Raw genomic sequence first — 25,635 nt, 5'->3', positions numbered from 1 at the left:
ATGATGATATCAAAGTATGACATCAAGTACATAGTTCAGAAATCTATCAACGGAAGTGTTGTAGCATATTTTCTCGCAGACCAACTAATTGAAGTTGAAGACGACGAGGAGTTAACATTCTCAAACGACGAGGTGGTGACTATCAACCCTACATACTGGAGGCTACTATTTGATGGAGCTTCAGGCAAACAAGGCTATGGAATCAAAATACTACTCATCGATCCTGTGGGGACATACAACCCAATCTCAGTCAAACTCGAATATCCTGTGACGAACAATGAAGCAGAGTATGAAACATGCATCTCTGGCTTGAAGATTGCTCACGAAAAAAGGAGCAAGACGCCTAGAAGTAGTAGGAGACTCGAACTTAGTCATTTCATAAGCTAATGGTGAATGACAAGTCAAGGGAGAGAACCTCAAACCCTACCATCAACACTTATTGAATTTAATGGCAAAGTTTGAACATGTGACATTCACGCACGCTCCAAGAAGTCAGAATCGATTCGCATATGCTTTGGCCACATTAGCAGTCATGATGCAAATCCCATAAGGAATCAAGATTAAGCCTTTGAAGATACGTCAGAAAAAGAAACGAGATTTCAAGAGGAGGACAATTGCCAACACTGAAGTGGCGCCTAAACCTTGGTTCGAATCTCTACAGAAGTACGTCGAGCATGGAGAGTATCCTTCACACTCCAGAAGAAAGAGAGAAGAGTTCTACGCCAATACGCAACAAACTACATGTTACTCGCAAGAAGGCTATATCGATGATCCTTTGATGGTTAGAACATGTTATGTATTGACCAACCTCAAGGATCACAAATCATGGAGGAAGTACACATATGAACATGTGGCCCACACATGAACGGATCAGCACTCGCTAAAAAGATCCTTTGTTTTGGCTATTACTGTCAGAATATGGAACAGGAATGTGTGGAGTATGTTAAGAAGTGTCATAAATGTCAAGTTTACGCGAACTTGAAGTACACCATAGCATCTCTACTGTACAACATGACCTCACCGTGGCCATTCTCGACATGGGGAATATATATCATTGGCAAAATCTATCCTCACGCTTCGAACGGACACGAGTTCATCCTTGTGGCTATCAACTATTTCACAAAGTGGGTCAAAGCTTAACCATCAAGGGGCTCAAGTCATCACATGCTGCCAAGTTCATACGCAACAACATCATTGCACGCTACAGAGTTCCTCAAGCCTTGATCTTAGACAATGGGGGACACTTCCGAGGAGAAGTACTCAAAGTACTAGATGAATGCAGGATTGAACACCACAAGTCATCACCTTATCGTCCTCAAACGAACGGCGCAGTAGAAGCAGCCAACAAGAACATCATCACCATCATCAAGAAGATGAATCAGACGTACAAGGATTGGCACGAGAAGCTTCCATACGCCCTATGAGGATATAGAACGACCATTCGAACATCAACAGGAAAAACGTCATTTGCATTGGTCTACAGAATGGATGCAGTGCAACCTATCGAAATTGAAGTCACTACTCTAAGAGTTCTACTCGAGACACAAGTAGTGGAGGAAGATTGGTACAATCAGCTAGCTCTTATGGAAGACAAGAGGTTAGACGTGTTATGTCACACGCAAGCATACTATAGAAGAATAACTAGAGCTTTCAACAAAAAAGTGAAACCTGGGAACATTTAGGAAGGCGATCTAGTCTTAAAGAAGAACTTACGAATACTAGACCCTAGAGGAAAATTCCAAACACCATGGGAAGGACCTTACCTCGTCAAGAAGGTCTTTTCAGGTGGCGCCACGAGATTTACCACTTTGGATGGAGAAGAACTCTCAACGCCCTTCAATGTTGACATGCTCAAAAGATACTTCGTTTAAAGCATGCGTGTTGAATTCTATACAATCAAAGTTCATAACTCACAAGTTGTGAACTACGTGAGACCTGATCTCTCTCAAGAGTATGTAGGCAACCCATCTAGGGTGCGGTCACCACTATCAATTTTCGAAAGAAGTTGATAGATATTTCACATTACATGCATTCATTACATAAACCAAAGTTCGTAACTCACAATTTTTGAACTACGTCAGACTTGATCTCTCTCGAGAGTACATAGGTAGCCCATCTAGGGTGCGGTGACCACTATCAATTATTGAAAGAAATTTATATACATTTCATATCACATCGCATACATTCATTGCATATACATCAAAAGGAGAGTTAATCACACTCTGAGTTGACTCCCAAACTAAAAATTCCTAGTCAACACTAGGGGCATTTTTATTAAAATAAAAATGACCACAAGATCCTCATAGAGTCCCACTTGAGAAAATATAACGCCCAAAGATAAAGTATTTTTCTCTTCGACTTAGGATCTCAACATTTTCACAAGAATTCAAACAAACATTTTTCACAAACAATTGCATTGGAACTACGTTGGACATGAATTCTCCTAACTATAGGATACGTAGGCAGCTTGTATGAGCCCGGTCCTAAACATTTTCAAAAACCAAACCCCTATATCAACACTAGGGGTATTTTTATAAAAATGAGTACTAGATCCCCATAGAGTCCCACTTGAGAAAATATAACGCCCAAAGTTAAAGTATTTTTCTCTTTAACTTAGGATCTCAAAAAAATTTCAAAAGATTCACACACACAAACAAATATTTTTCACAAACCAAGTGCATGGAATTATGTTGGACCTGAATTCCCCTAGCTATGGGATACGTAGGTAGCTTGTATGAGCCCGGTCCTAAATATTTTCAAAAACCAAACCCTGTATCGACACTAGGGGCATTTTATGAAAATGAATTGATCAAAAGATCCCCACAGAGTTAGCTTAAATGAGTAAATATAACGCTTAACATATGGCTAAAACACTTTATTCTCCTGCAGCTTAGGATCTCAAAAGATTTTCATCTTAAGTCAATTGCAACTCCAACAGATACTTAAGAAACCTCCCCAACTTAAGTGATCAATTACAACTTGAACAGAAACTTAAGGAAATTCTCACCGCTTAAGATCATTACTTTCTCAAAATCATCAACAATCATTTTCTTTTTTTCCTCAAGGTTTTATAAAACCCAGTCCGAACAAGGCCTAAAAAAAATTAAGTTATATAAGTTCAAATTAAATTAAGAATTATGTTATATTTTAGACATTTATAAAATATTTGGAATTGAGTTATATAAAAAATATATATATAGATTCCAATTATTATAGTTTGAGTCATTTATAGTTTTATCTTGAAGTGACAATTAACCTTCTAACTTTAATTTAGTATATTTTTTTTTAAATCAATGTCATATTTTTTAAAGAAAAATATAAATTCTTTCTCTTTTAAAAAACATTTTGAACTCTATCCACACATAACACATTTTGAAGGCACTTCAATTCAATTATGTAGTTTTGAATTGTGTAGATTATTTTAAAGATTTTTGAAAAGAAAAAAGCTCACTTAGATGTATGTACTTGTACAACTAGCTCACTTAGACTTATGTACTAATAAAAGGTCATTTAAACTTATATACTATCAAAACTTGGCTCACTTAGTCTTTTTAGTAAACCATAGTTAAATTTTATTTTTTAATTTATATATTTATTAATTAAATATTAATATAATTTCTCTCTCCTTATTTTTTATTAATAAATTATTTATTTTTATTTTTTTCATAAAATTTTTATTATTTATTATTGATTATTTTAATATTATTATATATATATATATATGAACATTTATATACATGAACCTTCATCATTAATTATTTATTTTAACTTTAAATTTGTTCTTCTTTTTTATGTTTTTTTTTCTTATATTAACTTTAATTATTAATTATTTAAAATTGTTTGGTCTGATATAACAATAACTTATCTTTTCAACAATAAAAATTCTTCAACACAAAAATAAATTAATTAATAATCAAAAATTTGATAATAATAATAATAATAACTCATTCATCGAACAAACAAAAGTCTAATAATCAAATATTAGACAAAATAATGTTCAATATTACAGTAATTCATAAAAATTTATAAATAAGTTGTTAAATTTTTGAAAATTTAATAATGGTGAAAAATAAGAACGGATAAAAAAAATAAGATGAAATAAAAAAAAGAGAAATTAATATATAAATAATAAAAAATTTAGAATTAAATAAATTAATGTAATTAATGAAGAAAAATGAGAGAGAAAATATATTAATATTTAATTAATAAATATATAAATTAAAAAATAAAAATTAACCATGATTTACTAAAAGAGGTTAAATGAGCCAATTTTTGATAGCACGTAAGTTTAAATGTTCTTTTATTAGTAAATACGTTTAAGTGAGCTGGTTGTACAAGTATATACGTCTAAGTGAGCTTTTTTTTCTTTTAAAAAATAAATATTAACTATATCTCTTTTAAATTTCTTCAAACATTTCCTCACACACGACACATGTAACCACCCAGATCAGATTCGGCGGTTTAAAATTCATATATTTAAAAATAAAATAAAATATTCAATCTAAAAGACTAATAATATGTCGTCAATTTTTGTATGTTTGTATGGATTTTTTTGTAAGGAATAATGTATCATTATTTTTAGTTGAACGAAAATTTGAAAATTCACTCTTTCATTAGATTTCAATATACACATGAAATAACATATCCCTTACAAAAATTCCCTAATTTATTTACACGTATCATTACTTAAAAAAAATGCGTGCAATACTCTAATAAATATTATTTTATTTAGAAAAATTAATTTAAAAAAAATAAAATGATTCTTCCAAATAAGAGTATAGACATTTTTTTTCATTTGTAACAAATCTTCAAAATATTAAATTTGTGATAGTTCGATCTATGTGATAAAGTTTAAAATTCTAACCTTATTTAGTCAAAATGATCTAAATTTAAATTAACAATTAAGCTGTTTTTATATATCTAATTATTTTAATTTAAAAAATAAATAAATTAGAAAACTATTGAAAATAATAACTATTTTTACATGAAATATTTAGTCTCTGGCACAATAATTTTATTTTAAGTATCTTTCTAAAATAATTTAATTTTTTAATTTACTATCATTAGACCCTAGTAAAAAAATATTTTTTAAATTCACTGTCATCTGTTATGGTGAAAGAAACGAGTTTTATAAAAATATATTCAAAATTTAGTTGACATTAGTATAAGTTTAATGAGAATATTTGTCGTGGGAGTAAAGTTGAAGGGTTAATTTTATATTTAGTGCATATGCTGAATTAATATTGGAATTTACTCGTTTAACTCACATCCAAATTATTTTTAAATTTAATATTTTCTTTCCTCTTTCTGTCTCATCTATTTATAAAGGAGAATAGTTATTAAACTTTAAAAAAAACAAAATTTAATTAAATTAAACAAATATTTTATCAAAAATCCAAATAAAATAAAATAAAAACTCAAAATCAAACAAGCTCATAATTAGTCTATTTAAACAAAAGATTATAGTTGTCCCACTTTGATATATTTACTTGTTTACAACATATATATAAAATTAATTTTAAATATATATGTTATAATCTGATTTATAAACAAAACATAATTTTCATTTGTTTAACTTATAGTCATGTAAATGAGTTAGGTTATAATCTCAATAGGAATGATGCCAATAAAACATAAGGGATAGTTTTGATTTCAATTTTTATTATAACTTAGAGTTATCTATCTATATATATATATATATAATGATGCTTAATTTTTAAAGTGTCCGGGGTCGAGAGTTGTGGTTAATTTAGATATATATATATGACAGTAATATATACTTGGGTCGGATTGTGGGTTGATCCGCCCATAAACTTAAAACGGTTAAAAATAAAATTAAAAATGCTATTGGTATGGTTCGAACTTGTAACCTAACAAAACACTTTAACCAACTAGGTTAATAACACTTTATATTTTAAATTCAACATCAAATTTGATGAACACGGAATATTTTAACAATATAAGTTCAATTTTTTAACTAACTAATATATATATATATAATGATGATTAATAATAAGTGTCCGAATTTATCGGGTCGAGAGTTGTGGTTAATTTGGATATATATGTGAGACTAAATATATATTTGGGTCGGATTGTGAGTTGACTCGCCCATAAACTTAAAACGGTTAAAAATAAAATTAAAAATGCTATAGGTATGGTTCGAACTTGCAACCTAACAAAACAAGTACAACCCTTTAACCAACTAGGCTAATAACACTTTATATTTTAAATTCAACACAAAATTTGATGAACGCGTGAAATTTTAACAATATAATTTCAACTTTTTAACTAACTAATCTATATATATATATATAATGATGCTTAATTTTTAAAGTGTTCGAATTGCCGAGTCGAGAGTTGTGGTTAATTTGGATATATATGTGAGAGTAAATGGATACTTGGGTCGGATTGTGGATTGACCCGCTCATAAACTTAAAACGGTTAAAAATAAAATTACTATAGGTATGGTTCAAACTTGCAACCTAATAAAACAAGTACAACCCTTTAACCAACTAGGTTAATAACACTTTATATTTTAAATTCAACACCAAATTTGATGAACATGGGACATTTTAACAATATAAGTTCAAATTTTTAACTAACTAATGTATATATATAATGATGTTTAAAAATAAGTGTCCGGATTACCGGGTCGAGAGCTGTGGTTAATTTGGAAATATATGTGAGAGTAAATGGATACTTGGGTCGGATTGTGGGTTGACCCGCCCATAAACTTAAATAGTTAAAATAAAATTAAAAATGTTATAGGTATGGTTCGAACTTGCAACATAACAAAATAAGTATAACCCTTTAACCAACTAGGTTAATAACATTTTATATTTTAAATTCAACACCAAATATTATGAACACGGTGGTTCATCAATAGTTTTGAACCATTCTCTTTTGACTATGCGTTTTAGATTTCATTATTATTAGTTAGCAATAATGGAAGAATTCCGTCATATTTATAGAGATATGGGACATAATTCATATGGATATAGTAAGTCTCGTCTAGGCTACTTTAATGGTAGTATTTATATTTTTCCTTTCACTCGTAGTATGGGGAAGTAGTGGACTCTAGAGGTCAAACTAATTGATTTGAGGAATCAAACTATATCAATTGTTTTAGAGATCGTTCTGCAATGTGAGAGTAAATTGATATTTAAGTCGGATTGTGGGTTGACCCGCCCATAAACTTAAAACGGTTAAAAATAAAATTAAAAATGTTATCACATTTTTACCGTAATATTTTTTTCACGGTTTTTTATTATAATTTGAGTTATTTAAAAAGTAATGATATATGATCTTCATATTCTCTCGCACTTAAACTATTTATTCACAATATTGCTTCATTTATTTTCATATTATCTCTCATTTATTCAAATGTCGTGCACGGAATAGACCTCGCTAGAAAATCGACTTGAGGCAATGCACTGAGGAAGTAATTGGCAACGAAGGCGGCTAGAAAATCTTCTCCATCTACCGGAGGTAGGGATGGCAATGGGTACCCGTATACCCAATACCCGTGGATACCCGATGATTGGGTTTGGGTATTTTAAATCGGGGTCGAGGTCGAGAATGGGAGTGAAAAATAGTACCTGATCGGGTTCAGGGATGGGAAGTGTTAGAAACCCAAACTCAATACCCGAATATATTAATATTAATATATATATATTAATAAAATTTAAGTGACTTATCAAATTTCAAGTCACAATTTGTAACTACTAACTATCATTAAATAAATATATTAATTATTTTATCATTACTCTTAGCATTACGACTTAACATCATTTCCTACACACATCATGTTTAACATAACAAGTATGAAACCCTACGATTGTACGGGAAAAATATAAACAAAATTTTTATAAAACATTTAATTTAATAAAAGAGAATATATTTATATGAAGAGAAAATATAATATATATATATATAATTAGAGAAAAAAATAGAAAAAATAAATTAATTATTATTAATTGTTTCATAATATAAGTAAATTGTATAAAAATAAATAATAAACAAATAATATATAAATAATTGTGGAAAAATTATGTAAGGAAAAATATATTTATATAAAATTAATTATGAAATATATACATGATGTGAGAAAAAATAATGATTGATTAAAACTGTAAATAATAATAATACAATATGTTAGGATATAGGTCGCGGCTGGGGAACCGGGGTCTGACCGGTTAGCGCTTTCACTCAACGGTTGGTGTTTAATCCGGTTAGAGATTAACATTGGAGTTTCAATACTACACAAACTGTCACAAACCCTTGAACCTAGTTCAAGTGCGGAAGTGGTTTGTTTCAGGTTGAAGCAGCACACACACAGGATGAATAGAACCGGATTTGAATAAGATAGGTTTGGAGTTTGATGGGTCGGTTTTGGGATTCAGTAGGTCGGTTTAAGTGATGTTGAGTCGGTTAGAACGGTATGGATAGGTTAGTACAGATCGGTTAGAATGTAAAATCGGCAGAAAGTAAAGAACAAGACAGGTTTTTATGGATGTTCGGAGATGAAACTCCTACGTCACCCCTTCCTCTCGAAACCGCGAGAAAGATATTCACTAAGGAATACACAAACACAATCCGATCGAGACTTATTTTCTGCTCGATAACACCCTTACAATTTTAACCGAAATTGTAATCACACTTCAAATAGACACTTAAGCTCTAAATCTTAGAGAGATAAAACACAATTTGTAACTTCGGTTGTTGAAACTTTTAGAACTTGTAGCCGCTTGTAACTTGTTTCTAAAGCTGATAACCGTAAGAAGCATCAAAGTCACCTGAATACCTTGTATCAAATTATTGATAGGAAAATCTCTGCAGAAGATAGTCGCGAGTTGATAAGGGTGGTCACGAAGGTTGAGGTTAAAGAAGCTCTGTTTAGTATTGATGGGAATAAAAGCCCGGGTCCTGATGGGTTTAAAGCACAGTTCTTCAAAGATAATTGGTCGGTTGTGGGTAAAGATGTTACTGATAGGGTTTTGGAGTTTTTCAAAAATATGAAGATGTTAAATCAATGGAATACAGCGGTCCTAACCTTGATCCCCAAAACTGCGGTACCTGAGAAAGTACAAGATTTCAGACCAATTTCATGTTGCAATGTGATTTATAAAATAATTTCAAAAATCATTTCTAAACGTTTTAAAAATGTAATAGGAAAAAAATAATAAATCTTAATCAATCTGCATTCATCCCCGGTAGGACAATCTCTCATAATATTCTTCTCATGCAGAGCCTATTAAAAGGCTACGGGAAAAAGAAAATATCCCCGAGAGTGGCTTTCAAAATAGATATCAAGAAAGCTTTCGACTCTGTTAGATGGGAAGCCATTCGAGACTTTCTGGTTGTTTCTGCTTTTCCTATGATTTTTATCGATTGGATTATGCAATGCGTTTCATCATCCTGCTTTGTTGTTAGCGTCAATGGAGTCCACAGAGGCTATTTCAAGGGTGAAAACAGGGTAAGGCAAGGGGACCCCCTCTCTTCTTACCTTTTCGTAGCTATCATGGCGATCTTTGAGAGCATCTTCGCGATGTTCCGAAAGAATCGTCCATACATCTTTCACCCATTCTGTGAGGTAGAGGAGGTAACACATTTATGCTTTGCTGACGATTTGTTCATTCTATCGCACGCAGACGTTGATTCCATTAAAACTATTAGGGGTGCACTAACGTTCTTTTCTGAGGTAACAGGTTTAACTATTAATGAAAGCAAAAATGTGGCATTTTATGGAGGCGTGAATGACGAAACAAAGTAGGACATCTTCAACATCATGGGCATCAAGGAATGCATCTTTCCCATAAGGTACTTATGAATTCCGTTAACTGCGAAGCAGATCGAGATCTCACACTGCAAGTCGCTGATTGAAAAGGTAAAAAACACGATATCTGGTTGGGCAGCAAAAAAACTTTATTATGCAGGGAGGATCGAACTTATCAAAACCGTGGTTATGGGCAAAGTTGGCTATTGGGCGCAGCAAATGGTCATTCCGAAGAAGGTAATGAAGGAACTCGACACGCTGATGAGAAACTTTATCTGGGGTAGTAGTGGAAGAGGAGGAAAGAAAGTCAAATGGACCGCTCTCTGCAAACCGAAGGACGAGGGAGGCATCGACTTGAAGAACTGTATCGAGTGGAACAAGGCTCTAACCTTCAAGCATCTGTGGGCTTTGGAGCGCAATCAGGAGTCACTATGGATCAAATGGGTGCATACGAGGTTTATGAAACACGAAACCAGCATCTGAACCTGCAAAATTCACGAAGGTATGAGCTGGTCTCTAAAAAAGATTCTTAAACTAAGAAACGATATTGCAGATCTTTATGACATCTGACTAGGGGACGGGAAAGGCACTCTATTCTGGCATGACCCTTGGTTTGAAAACTAGCCTATCATCGACAAGGAGGAGTTTCAAAATATTCGTATCAGAAGGGACTGCACAAAAGCGAAAATCAGAGACATCAAAGACGGGAATTGGAACTTGCTCTTGAGAAGAATTCCAGAAGGAAAGAGGATACTTGATCATATAAGTAACATACAACTACACGACAGACCGGATATTCATGAATGGAAAGCTGAGGACAATGGGAAGCTGGTATTGAAGAAAATATGGGAGGTAATCCGGGAAAAAGCGCAGAAAGTAGAATGAGCTCCTCTTGTATGGTCAACGAAGATTATCCCTCGACACCAGTTCATTCTATGGCTCGCCTTCTGGGAAAAACTCAACACTCGTGATCGTATCAGTAAGTATATGAGCATCCCGGACGCGAGCTGTCTTCTATGCATAGGAAATGAAGAAACCATAGATCACCTATTCGGGAGCTGATGTATTGCTTCAGAGCTTTGGGACAGATTCTATAAAAGCCTGGAGCTGACCAGTTTCCCGAGCGAATGGAATGAAATCAAAGAAGCAGCACTACTCAAAGCCAAGGGAAATACATTTGCAACAAGTGTGTTCAAGTGTGGCTTTGGAGTAGTGGTGTATAACATTTGGCAAGAACGGAATGCAAGGGTATATGACAGAACCCGCAGGAGCATTGACGAGTTATGGAAAGATATTGTATCGAATTGCAGCGCCCTCGCGGGAACGTGGAGAAGAATTCCAAGCACGGAGCAGAACTGGAATATCTGCAGGAACTGGAATTTACCGTTTTTTAAACTCACTAGAATTGAAAGCATTGTAAACAAATAATTCATTTACGTTTTTAGCTTTTTAGCTTTTATTCAGAATGTTACGACTTCAAAATCATTCTAGGCCTGTCTAGAATGATCTCTTAAACTCGTGGTTTTTTTCCCGTTTTTGGGAATTTTTAATGAAATGACGCTAAGTCGTTTTTCCCAAAAAAAAAAAAAAAGATCAGAACTTGGGTTGTTGAAAAACTCTTGGAACTACTTTTACTCCTCTTCAGCTCCTTCTTTTTATAGGTGAAATGTGCCAACGGTCACATTTCACTTCCTTGAATCTGATTGGTTGAGCAGAGGTTCAGTGATTCAGACCTGGCGGTCTAGGTTTCAGACCTGACGGTCTAGACTTCTAGTATATAGGTCAAACCGGCTAAGTTTGTCTTTTACTTAGTATGGCAATTGTCGGTTGGACAGATGCCTGCACCTGGAGGATTGCGCCTCTAATTTATCCTGGAGTGGAAAGATCTTGTCGGACGATCTTCTGTAGCCTCTGAGTATGGCAATACTAAAGTCTGTCCCTTCGGTATCATCCTCAACAGATACTCGAAGTATCTATTTGTACTGGTCAGTTGTTTATGTTAACCGGATGACTTCCGGTTTTTCCATAACTTCAGATTGACCGAATATTCAACGGTTTTGGCCTTCTGATTTGACCGGTCTTATATTCTTATTCGGTCAGGTTTTTGTTCGGTTGGGTTGCTTGACCGGTTGAGTAACTTGACCGGTTGACTTCTTTAGCTGTTCCTGCACAAGAAATTTGTTTTTGTTAAGTTTTATTTAACCGATCTAATTTTATCTAACATAATACAAACCAAAAGACTTGATTTAATTTAAACTTTGAAAGCAAAATAAAAATTTAAGTCAACACAATATTAAACAAACATTCGTACAAAAAATAAATGTATAACTCTAGTATAATTTAAGATATCCTATATTATAATAATAGTTAATAATGTATACTAATATCACTAACCAGACAAACAAACATCTAATAGAGAAGTCCACTTATTTGGTAAACATGTCTTCAAATGCTGGACCTAAAAAGAATTTGTTGGTATTCAATTATTGGACCTAAAAAAAATTGTATAAATATATGGTCATTATAAACTAAAGAAAAAAAATGTACACATTCAAAGAAAATAAAAATTTAACCAAAATATGACAATAACAAAAAAAATGATATAAACTTACCTGTAATCGAGAGTGTCCATTCACACCTGTCTCAAAATTATTTTTATGAGTTCAATATCCAATCTTTTAACAATACCAAGTTTAAGAATGAAGAAGTTTATAAAACCCATAAGGAAATATGTATATGAGAGTTATAAATGAGGTTGATAATATAAATTTATTAATAATGAAAGTTACAAATCTTTAATTAAATGATAAAAGAGTAATTATAATTTATAATATAATTTACTAAATTACTATATTTTTATTTTTTAAGAGTTATAAATCTTTAATGTGATTAAGTTGACATAAGTCTATTATATAAATATATATATAATAAATTATAAATTTATATATAAATAAAAATTATAAACCTTTCCTGTTAAATGATAAAAGAGTAATTATAATTTATAATGTAATTTACTAAATTACAATATTTTATTTTTTATTAAATCAATACTATGTTTTTGTTTTTATATTAAATAGGTTTGATATATTTCATGACATAATTTAAGAATGATGAAAAGAAACCTACAAAATCACAAATTGCATTCCAATGGAGGTCAACAACTTGATCCTTCTCTCTTATGCAGGAACTTAAATGAAATGAAGTTCAAAATTCTTAAATCTGTACAATAAATATTCACCTATAAAACATATATATATATATATATTCTTATAAAACCTGAATTATAAATCATAATATTTTCCCAATAAACACAATCAGGATACACTTTCATTCAAACAAATAATGAAGCTGCTTTGGAAAAAAAACTTCAGTGAACCGAATTGAAATTTGTTTAAGAGAGTGTTGATTAATATACAATATTTCTAGTAAATCAAACAAAGTATACATATAAACACAATCAAAAATACTTCATCGATAGAAAACCCTCCAGCAACTGGTAAAGGAGGATTGAAATGGAGCTAGACAAACATACTGATCCATTCCATAAAGCATGGTAACAATAAGAATAACATATGAACAGTTATCACAACTTAATAATAAGGTAAACTTACGTCATATTAGAAAGTCGACAATTTGGTGGACTAAGCTTAGTTGTCACTCCATCGACGTTTAAAATAGGTTCACCAATCCATATATCTTTGTACCTATACAGAGAAAGGACCAATAAGAAGTTAGGATACATTACCATAACACTTTTTCAATTGTTAAGGTCTATGATGAATCACAAATCTGCACTTAAAAACGAATTACAAATGTGTGTATTTACTTAAATCGTTTTCTTTACCAAGTCTTAAACATGAGACCATGAGATTGCATCAAATCTCAACCATGAGGCCAAGTAAGAAGAATTGACTTAAATTCATGTCATAAAAATATATACTAATCTTACCTAAGACAGACATTAGGATCTACTTTTGACACAATCTTCTCATTTGCACGAATGATCTTTTTTATTCAATCTTGACAAAGTAGTTATATGAATCCAAGTGCTGCTTCACCAAACCTCTCCCCTCAAAATCCAAACAAACATATGCATAATCATTGTCACATTTATTTCATCAGGTAAAACCCTAAACTTACGTCATATTAGAAAGTCGACAATTTTGTGAACTAAGCTTAGTTGTCACTCCATCGACGTTTAAAATAGGTTCACCAATCCAGATATCTTTGTACCTATACAGAGAAAGGACCAATAAGAAGTTAGGATACATTACAAGGACACTTTTTCAATTGTTAAGGTCTATGATGAATCACAAATCTGCACTTAAAAACAAATTACAAATGTGTGTATTTGCTTAAATAGTCTTCTTTACCAAGTCTTGAACATGAGACCATGAGATTGCATCAAATCTCAACCATGAGGTCAAGTAAGAAGAATTGACTTAAATCCATGTCATAAGAATATATACTAATCTTACCTAAGACAGACATTAGGATCTACTTTTGACACAATCTTCTCATTTTGCACGAATGATCTTTTTTATTCAATCTTGATAAAGTAGTTATATGAATCCAAGTGCTGCTTCACCAAACCTCTCCCCTTAAAATTCAAACAAACATATGCATAATCATTGTCACATTTATTTCATCCGGCCATGGGAAATATTTTACAATCACAATAGACTTCATTAAATAGTGAATAATGTACAGTATCAATTCTCTTTCCCTACCCTTCCTATTTTCTTCTCATTCTCTCACATTGGGAAAATTAATAGGAATCATAACCCATTTAATCATTCTCCAATTTTCAGGCAATTACAAAAGCATGTAAAAGGTGATAAAATTTGTAGGTCATTGTCCTCCCTATAGTGGTAACATCAAGTCACAAGAGCATTCACAATCCAAAATGTATCAAGTTTTATTAACTAATGTAAACTAAATGTTAAGAAACGATGCCATGGTAATCACCTCCAACAAAGACAGCATATTGCTTTCGCACAAATAAGAAAATCTTTTAATCTAATATCATACCCATTACTTGAAATATCATACCCATTACGACTGTAAGTCACTTCAAGTTCTAGTAAAACAAAAAAATAGTGAAAGACTGTACCTTTAGAAATTCAGGAAGAAGTTGGAATTTGTCCACTACCTGGAGAGAATACCAAAAAAAGAAAAAACATGGTGTTATTATTAGTGGATTTTGTAGAATTTATACTAAAGAAACAACAACACAATTTCTGGTAATTTAGTAAAAAATTACCATGTAATAGTTAATGAAAGGATAAATCTTGCCACCGAGAATGCCAAATCTTCTGCGGGTCTGTATGGGACTGCACCTCCAAATTCGGTGAACCTGCGAATGAATTCGCAAATAGTTAATAAAAAATCATAAATGAAAAACCAAAAATCTTAAGAGAAGAACTCTGCAAAGTCCCTAATTAATTACCAGTCAGTCCAAGCTTTGGTCCATATCTTGGGTTTATAAGCTTTATTTGGTGAGAAATAGTCACAATAAAATCCATTGCAAGTGTTAATCTGCACATTATTAGACAAAGACAGATTCAACAGGGAGGAAAAATAAGACCATTTAAGACAAGAAACTTACAACAGGATCAAGTGCATCATCTTGCTTGCACATTACAGCCAGTCCAAGCTTCGGTCCATATCTTGGGTTTATAAGCTTTATTTGGTGAGAAATAGTCACAATAAAATCCATTGCAAGTGTTAATCTGCACATTATTAGACAAAGACATATTCAACAGGGAGGAAAAATAAGAGCATTTAAGACAAGAAACTTACAACAGGATCAGGTACATCATCTTGCTTGCACATTACAGCCAGTCCAAGCTTCGGTCCATATCTTGGATTTATAAGCTTTATTTGGTGAGAAATAGTCACAATAAAATCAATTGCAAGTGTTAATCTGCACATTATTAGACAAAGACAGATTCAATAGGGAGGAAAAATAAGAGCATTTAAGACAAGAAACTTACAATAGGATCAGGTACATCATCTTGCTTGCACATTGCAGCCAGTCCAAGCTTAGGTCCATATCTTGGGTTTATAAGCTTTATTTGGTGAGAAATAGTCACAATAAAATCCATTGCAAGTGTTAATCTGCACATTATTAGACAAAGACAGATTCAACAGGGAGGAAAAATAAGAGCATTTAAGATAAGAAACTTACAACAGGATCAGGTGCATCATCTTGCTTGTACATTACCCAAGGCACGCCAGTCTCTAGCCCCACCGCCATCTTTGTTGCCCATTTCGTGTATTCTACACCAGGCGCCCCAATTTCATATTCCATGAGACCATATTCATTTTTTATTTGGCATTAGACTCTTTTCAAATCAGCTACAGTGCCTAGATCCCAATTGAAAGGAATTTATAATTAATCTTTATCTCAAAGGAGGAACCTGCGACAGAATTATAGGCCCCATGTGACTCATAGAGCTCTTCATCTTTCATCATATTCACTATATTCTTGGTGAATTTTTCCATTGCAGCCTTCATTCATTACATTTTCAGTGTCAATACCAAAACTCAGATTAACATAGGAATTGTGGGAATTACATTCATTGATGGAGGAACACCTTGAAAGGCTCATTATCTGTTCGAAAGCTGATGCCAGAAAACAAGAAAACCTCCGGGGGAGAAGAAGAAGAATGTTGAATGTCAATAATAATGGAATAATGATCGATCGATTAAAGAACCATTCTTTTGTTCTCTATTTTTCACAGAGAGAAAAAAAGAAAAAAAAGAAAAAAAGCATATGAAGATCATAGATACAAGTGTTTTACCTGACGAAGAAGCCACATCCATGATATAGAGATCAAAAATATGTAGATTCATGTAGATCTATAAATGAATTTGGTACTAAATATCAAAATTCAATACCATGTCTTATCATAACAGCTAGATGCATTTCCAATTACACCCTTTGAAGCGTGAATTTGGAAAAGTAAGAAAGAAAAAAAAGATTCAAACTTAAAATGATACTGGACATCCTTTGAAGCGTGAAAAAATAGCTTACATCAATTGGCTAATGGGTTGTTGAGTTATATTAGTTATTTTTCTTCGCCTTACATTCTCAAGATGTGTCAGTTGCACATTAACACCTCGCAAGGCCTTCTTAACCTGGAAATAAACATCAAGTTAGATCATCAAATGTAAGTTTCGGTTCAGGTCAGTTTGACACCTAATCATACATTTCTTATCAAATGTAAAAGAAAGCTATAAATTACCTTGATGCGGTCTTGGTCATATAAAGGCCTAAGTAGATCTCTAATATGGAAATTTTTTTGAATAAAATCTGTCACTGGAATGGGATCAAAAAATGCTCTTGCAGACATATCTACAAAATCAAAATTATATGTTGAATTAACCTAGAATTTCTGCACAGCTTATAGATGTAAAAAGAATTGAAGACATGTAGATAGACTACAAACCGATATTAAGCGATAGCCCCATCTGAGTAGGACGAAGGCTTTGTAAGAACCCTAGCCAATACTCTAGACCATCTTGGAGTGTCCCCTGGGGACCAAGGCTGGGGAAAAGAAGGACCTTCCAACGACCGTATAACTGCAACAAAAATGGTAAAATAATAAAAACACAAATTTCATATACACAAATAGATGACCGGAAGAAGCCACATCACAGAGACGTTCCTTTCCCTTTCATCGATGACCGATGATGAAGAGTCGCAATCATCAGGTAAAACAAGCGGTGTTCGGGGATATCGTTTAACAATCGATCAAATCGAAAGGAAAATCAGTGACCGACAAAGAAGCCACATCGTAGACGTTCCTTTCCATTTCATCGATGACCGACGAAGAAGCCACATCGCAGAGACGTTCCTTTCCCTTTCATCGATGACCGATGATGAAGAGTCGTAATCGCCAGGTAAAACAGGCGGTGTTCGAGGATATCGTTTAACAATCGATCAGATTGAAAGGAAAATCAGTGACCGACGAAGAAGCCACATCGCAGACGTTCCTTTCCATTTCATCGATGACCGACGAAGAAGCCACATCGCAGAGACGTTCCTTTCCCTTTCATCGATGACCGATGATGAAGAGTCGCAATCGTCAGGTAAAACAGGCGGTGTTCGGGGATATCGTTTAACAATCGATCATCAAGATCATCATCTCCGCTCATCCATGGGGCAAAAGAAAATGCAAAACATTATAAACTTCATTGAAGAAACAGAAATTAAGGAAAAGAAGGACCTTCCAACGACCGTATAACTACAACAAAAATGGTAAAATAATAAAAACACAAATTTCATATACACAAATAGATGACCGACGAAGAAGCCACAACGTAGAGACGTTCCTTTCCCTTTCATCGATGATCAATGATGAAGAGTCGCAATCGTCAGGTAAAACAAGCGGTGTTCGGGGATATCGTTTAACAATCGATCAGATCAAAAGGAAAATCAGTGACCGACGAAGAAGCCACATCGCAGAGATGTTCCTTTCCCTTTAATCGATGACCGATGATGAAGAGTCGCAATCGTCAGGTAAAACAAGCGGTGTTCGGGGATATCGTTAAACAATCGATCAGATCGAAAGAAAAATCAGTGACCGACGAAGAAGCCACATCGCAGACGTTCCTTTCCATTTCATCGATGACCGACGAAGAAGCCACATCGCAGAGACGTTCCTTTCCCTTTCATCGATGACCGATGATGAAGAGTCGCAATCGTCAGGTAAAACAGGCGGGTGTTCGGGGATATTGTTTAACAATCGATCAGATCTAAAGGAAAATCAGTGACCGACGAAGAAGCCACATCGCAGACGTTCCTTTCCATTTCATTGATGACCGACGAAGAAGCCACATCGCAGAGACGTTCCTTTCCCTTTCATCGATGACCAATGATGAAGAGTCGCAATCGTCAGGTAAAACAGGTGGTGTTCAGGGATATCGCTTAACAATCGATCATCAAGATCATCATCTCTGGCTCATCCATGGGTCAAAAGAAAATGCAAAACATTATAAACTTCATTGAAGAAACAGAAGTTGAGGAAATGATTAGAACTCACATGGTTGTAATAGAACGGAGATTACTTCAGCATCTGCCATAGCCGAGCTTGCTCGATCTCTTTTTGTAAATAATAATGGATTTGAAAGGTCGCGGAGAAAGAATATGTTAATGGTTAGGTTAAAAGGTGGGAGCAAGATCCTATATTTCTACCCGTTTCTTTCTCTTAAAGCCCGAAATCTTATATTTCTGCCCATTCATTTAGGTGAGCGCGTGATGTTCACCCTAAAACAAAATAATTAAGCATCATTATATATATATATATATATATATATATATATATATATAGATTTATTCATTTGTAATAAGTGCTTCTCTCTCATAGTATCTCCAATCTTCATTCAACTTTATTTCAAGAGTTCAAGTCTTCAACTTCTATCTTTTTAACCTTCTTCTAGTTTTTGCTCAAAGTCTTCAATAACAAAAAAAAATGTTATATTTTTCAAACTCTACCACATAAATTACATAACTATGCAAGTAAGTAATGTTTTTAATTAATAAAGTTATTCCTGTTTTTTAACTTTTACAATCTTATATTTATTTATTAACTTAATTTTTAATCTTTATTTTGTAATTTTGTTAGATGAATTTTCCACATGTTGTAAATTATAATAGAATATTAATATTATTAAATATTTTTAATGAAATAATATATAATTTTATAAAGGAATACAATAAATAAAATTATTTTTTATAAGACAAAAAAAAGGGTTAAAGAGTTTTTTAAGGAATATTAAAAGTTCCTTATATTTAGTTCAATATATTAGTTCAAAATAAAAGAATTTTTTAAAATACTATGTTAAACTATATTTAGGGAATAATAGTTCAATTATTTATTTTTTTTATTGAAGATTTGAAGTATGTTATTAGTTAAATACTTTAATCTTAATTCTATTTTTTGTATTTGTTAATGTTGATTTTTTGTATTGATTTTGTAGGTTATAATTTACATGTGTTGAAGAAATGTATTCAAGAATGATGTTTTTTGTGAGAAAACTAATTTCATGTTTTTTTGAAGTTTTTGTGTTTAATTAAGAATTATGTTCTATCTCTTTTAAGTTTATTTGTATTTTTGTAATATGAATGAATTTATATTATGTAGCATAGATGAATTTATATTATATAGTGTGGATGTTTTTATGTTTATTGTTTAAGAATATAATATTTATTAATAGTTTTAGGTTAATTATATTTTGTAGTAACATATTATATTTAATTTATATAATTTTAGTTAATTAAAATATATTTTTTTTAATATTTAATATCGGGTAATGGGGTACCCGTCGGGGATTAGGTATCCGACAAATCAGGGATGTGGATATAAATAGAAATACCCGTCGGGATTGGGGTCGGGGTTGGGTAGTAATTTGAAAATTGGGTTCGAGGATGGGTACTTAACTACCCGGCGGGTAGGGTACCCGTTGCCATCTCTAACCGGAGGTGTGAAGAAACCTCATAAGTTTAGACCAGGAACGGTTGCTTTAAGAGAGATCTGTAAGTACTAAAAGTGTACGAAACTTTTGATCTGTAAACTCACATTCCAAAGACTTGTTCGTGAGATTGCACAAGATTTCAAAATAGATCCGAGATTTCAGAGCTCCGTCGTAGCTGCTCTCTAGAAGGCAGTCGAGGCTTATCTAGTCGGTCTATTTGAAGACATTAATTTATGCGCTATCCACACCAAACATGTGACTATTATACCTAAAGTCATTCAGCTTGCGAGACGTATTTATTGTGATAGGGCTTAAAGACATTATAGGTGTTTAATGATTCCGTTAATAGTTTTTTTTTGTCTAGTATCAACTAGTTTATCTCAATAGACTCCACTTAAAAATTTTACTATGCCTTATCGATATATTATGTAGGTTGTTATTTGTCATTGATGATTCAATATTGACTTGCTCCAATTGTTTTTCCTTCAAATTGGCATTTGTTTACTTGTCCAACCATTTACAATGAGAAACGAATTATTTGACGACAAAGAAGAAAATGAATTCTTTTATATATCATGTTTTTTGAAATTTTGAATAGTTACGATGGTTCATATTTTCATTTTAAAATATCATGTTTTGAATATTGAATATGTACGAAAATTTGAGCGAACTTACAAATTTAATTTTAGTTCAAGCTTTCGAGTCGAGCCGAACTTGCAGGTAAATAATCGAGCTCTAATTCAAATTTATAAACTCATTCGAGTTCGAGTCGAGCTGGAGTTGACTAGAGTTCGGCTAGACTCATTTACCGCCCTAATTTAAATATGTGTCGCCCTCATTTGAAGATATGGAAATGGTCGCATAAATGTCCGGTCATCAGAAGTTTTCCTCTTCACTTGTTTATTGGTTTTTCTTTTAACCTAGGCTTCAAATTCAGTAAGAAATATATTAATTAATGTTTAAACCTTTTTAAACACATTTTTGTTTTTCTACTCATATATCAATTTAATTTGTACGCATTTATTTAATATGAAATTGTTGTTGTATTTATGTTTTTTATTTATTTAATTAATTTAAAGCATGACAAATTATTGGACATATATTTTTGAATATATGGGTTGGATGTAAAATCTTAATTGAGTATAATGAACGTACTAGTATAACCAAATTTAAGTTTATTTAATTAACTAATTGTGATTACCCTAATTTTAATATTTTGTGATTGATGAGAACATAAAAAATATATATATATATATATATAATTATATATATATATATATTACTAAATAACATTATAGTGTCTAAATCAATAATGATGTATATGTACATAAATATATTTCAAATATATGAAAAATGATTTAGAAGGAAATGAGAGGTTAATGTGACACAATATAATACATTAAAAAATAAAACAATTTATTCTCTCTTACTTCTTTTTTTTCAAAACAAAATATATACATGGCATTATTTGGTACGGTACGCAGTATTAATTATATTAATATAAGTTGTAAGGGGTATAAGTTATATAGAGTATTAAGATGTATAAATTATATAGGTTATATATTGTTTGGTTGAAAATACAAGAGAGGAATAAATTATATATGTTTCATAATTTTGTGTTTGGTTGGTGGAATAAGAAAAAGAATAAAAGACTATTTTACCCTTGTATTTATATAAATTATTTTATTTATTATTTTAATATTCATTTTATTTTAGTTTTTATTATTAATTATATTTAAATTATTAAAAATTATATTTGATTATCATATAAATATTTTAAAATAATTTATATATTATTTTCTCTTCTTCTCATTCAGACCACAATGACCATAAAAAACGACATCATAATAAAATTATTTGATACTTATCAAATACATAGTCCACATGGGTCATTGATTGAATATGTCACAATAAATACTACTCTAATTCACAATATTCTTAAAATGTACGACAAAGTAAGGAAAATAATATATAAGTTATTATACTTTTGTTTTTTAGATGGATTAGTATTTATGGAGATGATGCACTCAACACATTGATCTTCTTCCCTCGCCTTGGTTCATAGAATTAGGAGCATTCCTTATTAACTACAACAAAAAGTTAACTGAACATGCTTAAACTAACGAGTCTAAGTATCATGTTTAGGCTGGAGTATTTGTTAAGTCAATACAAATTGTGGAGTTAGAGATTCTCTTGACTTTTGAGGAAGAAATGAGATTAAAAGTATTTTAGTTGATCGAATAATATGTAATGAATTTACATATCCATAAAGGAGTATGTAATCTGCTGTGTGAGCGAAAGAGAGCAAGAAAAGTGTTTACGACAACCCAGTGTAGTGCAAGAAACAAGCATAAGAAATTAGATGCAAATTGAAAAAGGATACTCGAGTCAATGTGCGTTAGATAAAGTTCTAAATCACATTGAAAAGTACGACAGATGTGGCATCAATTCACAACCCATTCTCCAAACAAAAGACTGTACAAGAATGGAGTCTCATCTTGATTAAGAACCTACTCAAAGAAGTTGAACATTTTCAGAGATATTCTTGTGCTTTGACAATAGTCAAATCAATGTTACGTACCTGCAACGTGCAAAATGAATTAAGAAGAATGATACCCTTTTAAATAGGTTCTAACAACAGGGAGGAAAATAGGTAAATGAGACGAAGAAAAGAATGTACCAATATAATCTCCTGAATTCAAAGGACCTATGTTCATTTTCTTCAAGAAAATCATAGCCATGGACCACATATTGAAACAATATACACAATATGAAAGACAAAACTAATAACTAAATGTGGCTAACTTATCAATGAAATGATTGCGATGAAAATCAAAGGACCAACAGCACCAAAGAGTACAAACTGTACAATGGTCACAAAATTCTAAAAGAATTGCTTCTTCTTCACCTGAAATCAGATGAATTTATTCACAGAAGTGGGGGAATTCATTACATAAGAATTCTAAAATGAAAATAAAGATACTCCTTACTATAATACAATATCCCGAGTTGATAATAGTGGATGGAAGAAGGTAAATGAAGAAAAGATCTTCGCTAAAAATCAATAGATATGATTTTTATTTTCCTCCACTAATCAAAAGGATGACAATCTCAGTTCCTAAACCTAATGTAATTAAAAAAAATATCAGCTTTTGTCCTAATGTAATTAAAAAAATATCAGCTTTTGTCCATCACTCAAGACAAACATGAAACTTAATTAACAAGATAAACTTACAATTACTAGAGTAGTAATAGATCGACTCATTTATTGAACGACCGCATAAGTGTGGTCAGAAGCTAAAACACTCATCTTCACTAATAAGGAAACGACAGAATTCCTCCCATCTTGACCTATATACAAAGCCAAAATCACCGAAGACTTGTTTTTGAATTGTCAAGTTGAAATTTCAATTTTCACCTGGATTTGCTGTTGGATTTTGGATTTAAATATATATATGTAGAACATATTATTAGATTAAAGTCATGGACTTAATGATTATAAAATGAATAATTGTAGATACTCGTTTAGTATTTGTTTATTTGGTGACGTGACAAAACAAGTATTAATAATATGGTGGGCCTTCTTATATTGTGGGCTTTAACAATATATGGGCTTCAACTAGGGTTAGGTCCCTGAGACAAGTATTATTTAAGAAACAGGAGAGGGAGATTCAAAGAAGAACTCTCACGCCTTCTCTCTCTCAACTCTCCTTCATTTTCTTGTCCTTTGATTTCCCCCATCAATATTAGAGGAGAACGGATAATACTTAGTCTTGGAAGACCTAGCTGTTCCTTTCAAGAACAGATCAATCCGGATCTACAATGGGATCATCTTCAGGTACGCTTCCGTTGCGTTATAATTATAGTCTATATTCATGATTAGGATAATGATAAACATTCTATCAGTTGGTATCAGAGCTATCCTATTTATGAATCGATAATTTTTATAATGATCGTATTTGAATCTGGATTAGTTTATTTATTTATTTATTTTTTTTTTAATTAATAATAAATAAAATATATTATTTTATTTTTATTATCATTACTATTAAACTACAAGATAAATAATATAATATTTATTTTTTTTATCATCATTAATAAAGAATTTATATTATATTAAATAATATTAACGGCTAAAAGTGAATTATTAGAATCTGTTTTATTAAATTAGATAATAATATTAATAATCTAATATTTATTCCATTTAAATAAAATAATTTCATCTTCAGATGTCACCAAAGTGATCTCTATTTCGTAATCGTTTTATTTAAATTCTTAAGAATGGTTGTATATTTTTTTTCATGCGTTTATTGATTAACCCAAAGGTTGATCAATACTTGGCAGAAATATAAACATACTCGTGGTGATAAATCTGTGACAGTTATAAAGTTTTCATGTGGATTATACTTTTATCTAAAGATAAATTTATTAGTTTTACAATTTATTGTCAAGATTTTATGATTACAACAAGAGTACCGCTTACAATTAAAATTATTATCCAAAGATTTGGTTTTAATGCTGTGTTTAGTATCTTGCGATGGGGGTTAACCATAATTTGTTTATTATTTAAATATTTGTAATAATGTGAGTGTTTATAATTTTTGTTAACTTCAGGATCTGGTTCTTTGATATTTGCTAACTATCCAGTCCCCATTTTATCGGGGGACAACTTTAAGAACTGGAAAGAATCCATTTTGATTCATTTGGGTTGTATGGATCTGGACTTAGCATTAAGAATAGACCAACCCGCTCCTCTTACGGATGTAAGCACTACTGATCAAAGGCAGATGTTTGAGAAAGGTCTAATCGTTTAAGTCTGATGATCATAAAGAAAAAAAGCATTCCAGAAATATTCCGGGGTACGATATCTGATGATATCACTAAGGCTGAAGAATTTCTCATCGAGATAGAAAAACGCTTTACTAAAAGCGATAAGGCGGAAATGAGTATTTTTCTTAAGTTACTCATTACCATGAGGTATCTCGGGAAGGGGAACATAAGGGAGTACATCCTTAATATGTCCAATGTCGCTTCAAAACTAAGAGCACTCAAGTTAGACCTTTCAGAAGACATGTTAATCCTATTGGTCCTGCTCTCACTTCCTGCTCAATACGATCAGTTCAAAGTTAGTTATAACTGTCAAAAGGAGAAATTGACTCTTAATGAACTCATTTCTCACTGTGTTGAAGAGGAAGAAAGAATGAAGCACAAAAGGACTGAGGAGGTACATATGATTGGAACCTCGAAATATGTCGGCGGCAATAAAAGAAAGTTAAGGCCGTGAAGATTGAGACTGCTAAGCCTCCAGTCCCAGCTCCTTAGGCTCGTCCTATGGAGAAATCTTGCTTCTTTTGCAAGAAGACTGGACATGAAAAGAA

The 25,635-nt window shown here is 32.0% G+C and overlaps 1 pseudogene; it reads left to right on the top strand.

Moving 5' to 3' along the window:
* The first annotated feature begins 959 nt into the window (after window positions 1–959).
* LOC124918315 lies at window positions 960–20,572 on the top strand (annotated as a pseudogene).
* The last annotated feature ends 5,063 nt before the right edge of the window (window positions 20,573–25,635 follow it).

The sequence above is a fragment of the Impatiens glandulifera genome, unplaced genomic scaffold (genome assembly GCF_907164915.1).
Source record: "Impatiens glandulifera unplaced genomic scaffold, dImpGla2.1, whole genome shotgun sequence".
Lineage (NCBI taxonomy): Eukaryota > Viridiplantae > Streptophyta > Magnoliopsida > Ericales > Balsaminaceae > Impatiens > Impatiens glandulifera.
The sequence above is the reverse complement of the archived record's forward strand: the minus strand, read 5'-3'. Positions and strand labels throughout refer to the sequence as shown.